At 35.0% G+C, this 6,077-nt stretch overlaps 1 long non-coding RNA gene and 1 pseudogene across 1 annotated transcript; both read left to right on the top strand.

Moving 5' to 3' along the window:
• The first annotated feature begins 2,400 nt into the window (after positions 1–2,400).
• Positions 2,401–4,063, top strand: LOC143572883 (uncharacterized). Its single transcript, XR_013142334.1, has 2 exons — positions 2,401–2,675; positions 3,813–4,063. It is a non-coding gene; the product is annotated as an uncharacterized LOC143572883 (long non-coding RNA).
• Positions 4,064–5,141: 1,078 nt separating this feature from the next.
• LOC143572882 (putative F-box protein At1g47790) lies at positions 5,142–6,033 on the top strand (annotated as a pseudogene).
• The last annotated feature ends 44 nt before the right edge of the window (positions 6,034–6,077 follow it).

The raw sequence follows: 6,077 nt of genomic DNA, 5'->3' as shown, positions 1-6,077 counted from the left end.
GGATTCCTCATCACTTCACAACAATGTGTGGCATGAAACGATACACCGAAATCCATAACACATGAATCGAAGCATCATCTTTTGTGTTGTCTACTACAACGTTCAAAGTTTATTCTTTGGGCATTGACTCTCGAAATGTCCCATCTAATTGCAGTCCCAACAAACTGCATCCTTCTTAAGTCTTAAGCTAACTTATCTTTCTACTTCCATTGCCTCTGTTACTCTTCATACCTTTGTCAAGATTCAATAATATATTCACTCGATGATTCTCCTTAATTCTCTGTCTGATGTCTTCAACTAGAATCAGGTCTGGAATCCTTTCAAAGTAAACCCATTAATTCCTACTGAACTAGTAACCATCGTAACTAAATAGAACCAACTATCATGCAACGTGGATAAAAGTTATAGGACTTAAACTTCATCCTCAAACTTGACACCCATTGACACTAGCTAGTCTAGCAAAAACTGAATTCAAAATATTTACGTGACTTGTTAACAGGCTACTTTCCTTCATCTTTGTGCTCACCAGCTTTAGTATATGGAAAACTTTATTCCATGTAATCGGTTTCTCATAAATGTTGAATAGTCTCTACATCATACCACTAGTCATGGTTTCTTTCATGATGTTAAATGTTGCCTTCAATGATAACGAAAGAGTAACCACAACTTTGGTTTTCCTATCTAAAAACTGCCGATGTATTATGTTTGTTGGATTCTTAGAGATACGATGGTATAATACTAAGATAATTCAAAATTGATACATTTTTTAATGAGTAACCGAACATATTCAATACCTTCTAAAATGACCCTAGTCAAATTAATATCTTTTTAAAATAAGCCGTTTTAACCCAAACCAAATGAAGACCTTCTAAAATGACTCATTTTGACATGTAAGAAATTAGGATTTAGGGGTTAGAACCCATTTGAAATACCAGGTTGATTGAATATTATGACAATAAATGTAATGTTAGACACATCAATTTTTTAGTGGGTGTTTATTAAAGGGAATTTTCTTAAAATAATCATTTTTTATCATGGTTTTCTGCAAATTACTCAAACCCAAACAAAATACTCAAAACTAGTAAAAATTTCTATTAGATCCGACTAAAAACCATTTATAATTTGACTGAAGTTTTGGACCTTAAAATCGCGTCACGTGTCAACGTTTTAATGGATCCGACCAAATTTCTTAAAATTCCGTCGGATCCGACTGAATTTTAGTGGATCCGAGTGAATTTTTCATTTTCTACCTCTCAAACCCTGGACCTCCATAACCAACCTCCATCTTTCTTATTTCTTCACAAAATCAAGCAAATAACTAGTGCAAATCACTTAGTTTTTCGAGGAGAACACAACAATAGTGTTCAATTTCACTATAGAACACAAAATCAAAAACCTCCGAATTGAAAAATTTAGTATTCGTCGGACAATTTAACTAGTCAGATACAACTATTCAGAGTTTGTTTCCGTCAGAGCCGATTGTCTTCTACTCCGACGGTTCTTCACGTAATCAGTCGGCCAAAAGGTTAAAGCGTTGGATCCGATTGAACATGAGGCTGCATGGCGCGTCGTGACCGGTTAAAACTGTTGTCGGATCAGTTTGTGCTTTGGTCGGATCCGACCGGAAAATATGGTTAGTTTAAAATTTTGTTTTGATCTCCCGCTATAATTGGAAAAAAGTTGGTTAAAATTGAGTATTTTGATAATAATTTATTTCCTTTTCCTTTAAAGAGAGACAAAATTATAATCAAATGAGGGTTATCAATATAGAACCAATACGGTAAATACGCGGCAGGAATATGATGCCAACGCGTAGGCTTTGCCCATATAAACTCCACCACGTAAACACAATTACACCGTCAGACACTCGGATCTCTCTCACCAATTAAATGGCACAATCAAGCAACCCTCAGCCGGAGATCGTCAGCCCAAACTTCCTCGCTCCTTATCCCGTCGATCTCGTCATCGTCAAGAAACTCTTGTTTCTCTCCGATGGAAACTTCGCCGTCACCGACGTCAATGGCAACGTCATGTTTAAAGTCAAAGGCAAACACATCAGCCTTCGCGATCGCAGAGTCTTGCTCGATGCCGCCGGAGTTCCGATCCTCTCGTTCCAGAAAAAGATTCCGCTTTATTATTATTATTATTATTATTATTATTATTATTATTATTATTATTATTATTATTATTATTATTATTATGTTCTGTGGATCTGAGACGAGACGGAGAAGACGAGGTGTGGTTGTTTTCATCTTCATAATCGTTACCCGATATCGGGTTTTTGTTTCTTCAGCTGTCCCAAGCTATAATTATCAATGATCACTTTAATTATGTGTTTTGATGAATTATTGATAGGATTAGTATTAATTCAAAGAGTATAATTGCTTTATCAATTGTTAAGATTGATAATTGATAAGATTTGTTTTGTTGATGGATGTTGTGAACAGTTGATAAGTGTTCACAAAAGATGGGTGGTGTTCAGGGGAGATAGCTCGGATTCGAAAGATATAATATTCAATGCGAAACAGTCGTCTTTGATCCAATTCAAGACATCACTTGATGTGTTCTTGGGGAATAATGAAAAGGAAAATGTCTGTGATTTCAAAGTCAAAGGCAGCTGGTTGGACCGATCGTGCACCATATATGCTGGAGATGGCAATACCATCGTTGCTCAGGTAATTAAACTATGTTCTTGATCTTGGAACTATGGTTAATAACTTGTTGACCACTAACTTGAGTTGAGGAATAAGAGGCAAACGGGTCTAAGTGGTAATGAGATCTTAAATGCAGACCGTTAGGCCTGTTTAAAGTCCTTTTTGACTAATTTCATCATTAAGGGACAGACAGGCCTTATTGGTCATGAGATATCAATTGGACACCATAAGGCCCGTTTGACTAATTTGACTATTAACAGATAGATGGGTCTCAATGGTCTTGGCGTAGGGCGGCAAAACGCGTCTAAGCATGTTAAGCTGGTTAGACACAAGGCGATTAACAAGAGTGCTAAACACGAACAGGACACGATAAATTAGTCGTGTCTTTTTCTTTAAACAAGAACACACAAACCTGTTTATAAACAAACGTGTTACATGAGTTACATGACACGACCTGTTTTACAAGAGTTATATTACCTATTTAGTGACACGGCACAACCCAATCCAACACGACATTACACGATCTGGAACATTTAATATAGTTAACAAATAACAAGGTAAAATAAAGATCACCAAAATTTTAGATCTGAAGTTATAACATCCTTCGAGTACAATACGTAACATTTTTTAAACAAAACTCCATAAAAGTCTTAAATAACGATACATAACATATATATATTTTCAAAAAAAAAAATATTAAAATATAAACAGGCATAATCGTGTCTAAGTAGGTGAAGACCTGTTTGGACACAATTTTAATCGTGTCTTAGATGTGTCGACTGCTTATGACACAAAACCTATAAAGCTTAAATCCAAGCCTGTTTAACTCTGTGTCATGTTAACAGGTTTGTATTAGAAATTTTTGCCAGCACGAGTCATGAGATCTCAAATGGAGACCATATGGCCCGTTTGACTCTTTTAACTGTTAAGAATCGGACGGGTCTTAATGATCATAACATCTCAAATCGGACGGGTCTTAATGATCATAACATCTCTTTTAACTGTTAAGACTCTAGTTTGACCGTTAAGAGATGGGCAAGTCTATGTGGTCAAGTGATTGCAAATGGAAATCTTCAGGCCGATGGAAGTTGAATAAAGAAACCCACATCACTTTTAACTAATAGATACTAACATATGACTATTAACGTTTAAACGCAGATGCACAAGAAGCACACGGTTCAAAGCATCACGCTTGGGAAAGATACGTTTGCTGTGACGGTATATCCTAACGTCGACTATGCTTTCATTGTTGCGCTTGTTGTGATCCTCCACGAAATCAACGAAGACAAAAATGATGTAGACTAATTATCAATGTATGCATTATTGTATCCTATGTATACCCAAATCTTAAATGTTGTAGCATGATGTTAAGATAATAAAGTAAGAATGGTGATATCTAGTTTTGTAAATCTACTGACAACTTTATGAGTGATACTCCTATATACATAACCAAATAAAGCTTGGACAAAACTAGATGATTATGTATCCAGCTATCTTTTCCTCTTGATAATTTTACATGTGAAACAACCTTCAAAAAGCTACCAAGTTGGGCCCATTATGTTACAAATAAGTTATTTTAGTTTGGCTATGTTAATCTGTTACGTGTCAAATGGATTGCAACAAGTTTTTTTATCAAGCATTAATTCATTTTTTAAATCTAATGTTCAAAAACACTTCAAGAAGTTATGTGGGTAAAATCTGACAGTGTAAATGAGTCAAATTGCTAAAAAAAATCTTGCGGACAAGTTTAGAGCATGTTTGGATCGAGTTTAAAAATGTTTATTGGCTTTTTGGTGTTTTAAAAAAGCCAATAAGTTAAAATGTGTTTGGCAGTCACAAAAAAAATCTTTCTTATATTAACGTTTTGAAACGGTTAAAAATTTTGAAAAAGCCAATAAATATTTTTCAAGCTCTTAATCGCACAGGTCTAAATTAAAACTCATTTACGTAGCTTGAGCTTTGAAAAGAAGTTAAAGCTCATTTGATCAAAGCAATGCCTAATGACTATGCTTGCAAAACACCCTTATTGTATAACTAGATAAATATAATGATGTTTATTAATGTATTTAATTAAAATATACATATTATATTTATTTATTTATTTATTATATAAAACAATAATAAATAGTATTAAACTATAAATACTATTGTATATAATCCTCAATATTTAATATCCAACTATAAGTTTTATTATTATATTTTGGTTATGTTAGCACCCCACAACTAGCGAAATTAAGAAAATTGATCTCAATTTTTAGAAAATGGGTTTAAAAATAAAATTTTTATCCAAGTTTGAATCAAATTAGGTTTATAAGGATTTCAAATAAATTGAGTTGGTTTATAAGGATATGTTTCATGTTCTGTTTTGGAGGTTCCTAGTTTTAAGGATTATTGCGGTACGTAAGTTTATAAATATGTATTGTCATTGTTTTTTTACCATCATCGTTCATTCTTTTGTTTGAATTTTAATACTAATTAATACGGTAAACATAATAATGTCTGATTATATCTGTAGTGATTTACTGTTTGAAATCTTCAAAAAACTACCACCCAAATCCATCATCCGATTCAGATCACTCTCTAAATACTGGCATTCTCGTCTTATTAGCCCCGAGTTCCTCCACGATCACCGCCTTCAATCTTCCAAATACCCTCCAAAATTCCTCACCAAACACCTCTCTAGTCGCGACTCATGTTGTAACGAGTTTAAATACATATATACATTGCACTCGGGTGACCAGTTGCTGATAGATCCAGGACATGCATACTCCCGCATACCAGGAGTTGAGTTCCCTTATTCACGTCTTACTACCGAAGTTGTTGGCTCGTGTAATGGAATTCTATGTTTGCGTAATAACAAAAGCGTTAGTCTATGGAACTTTTCAATTAGGCGCAGAATAATCGTGTCACATTGGAAATCATGTGTTCAGGAAGCAATAGGGTTCGGTTTTGACCCCATCACTGATGATTACAAGATTGTGAGCGTATCTTACAACAAAACACGCGTTAGGTGAAAACAATGCATTACTTTACTCCTTGAAAACAGACTCGTGGAGAGCGATACCCTTCCCCGTCTACTCGGTTTTACAATGTGATGACGCAGGCGTGTTTGTTCAATGGAATATTGCATTGGGTGGTAGAAGGATTTTTAACCGAACCATCACCCGAAGGCCACCGACCTCGTTTTATATTGACATTCAATCTGAGTAGTCATGTTTTTGGGCACATTGTGCTTCCTAAGTGTTGGAAAATCAGACAGCTGATAACCATACATGGTCGTCTAGCAGTGGTTTACTGGATCGGTGTTGGTAAATGGAGGATTCGGGTGGTTGGATCTTGGTCTATGGTTTTGGATTTTGAAGGACCAGCAGCAGAAGATGTAATGATGAGTGTTTTGCAACCAATTACTAAGAGTGATTTTGT

Source organism: Bidens hawaiensis, unplaced genomic scaffold (genome assembly GCF_021521415.1).
Source record: "Bidens hawaiensis isolate Kalapana, Puna unplaced genomic scaffold, B.hawaiensis_p1.1 tig00026143_1, whole genome shotgun sequence".
NCBI lineage: Eukaryota > Viridiplantae > Streptophyta > Magnoliopsida > Asterales > Asteraceae > Bidens > Bidens hawaiensis.
The sequence above is the reverse complement of the archived record's forward strand: the minus strand, read 5'-3'. Positions and strand labels throughout refer to the sequence as shown.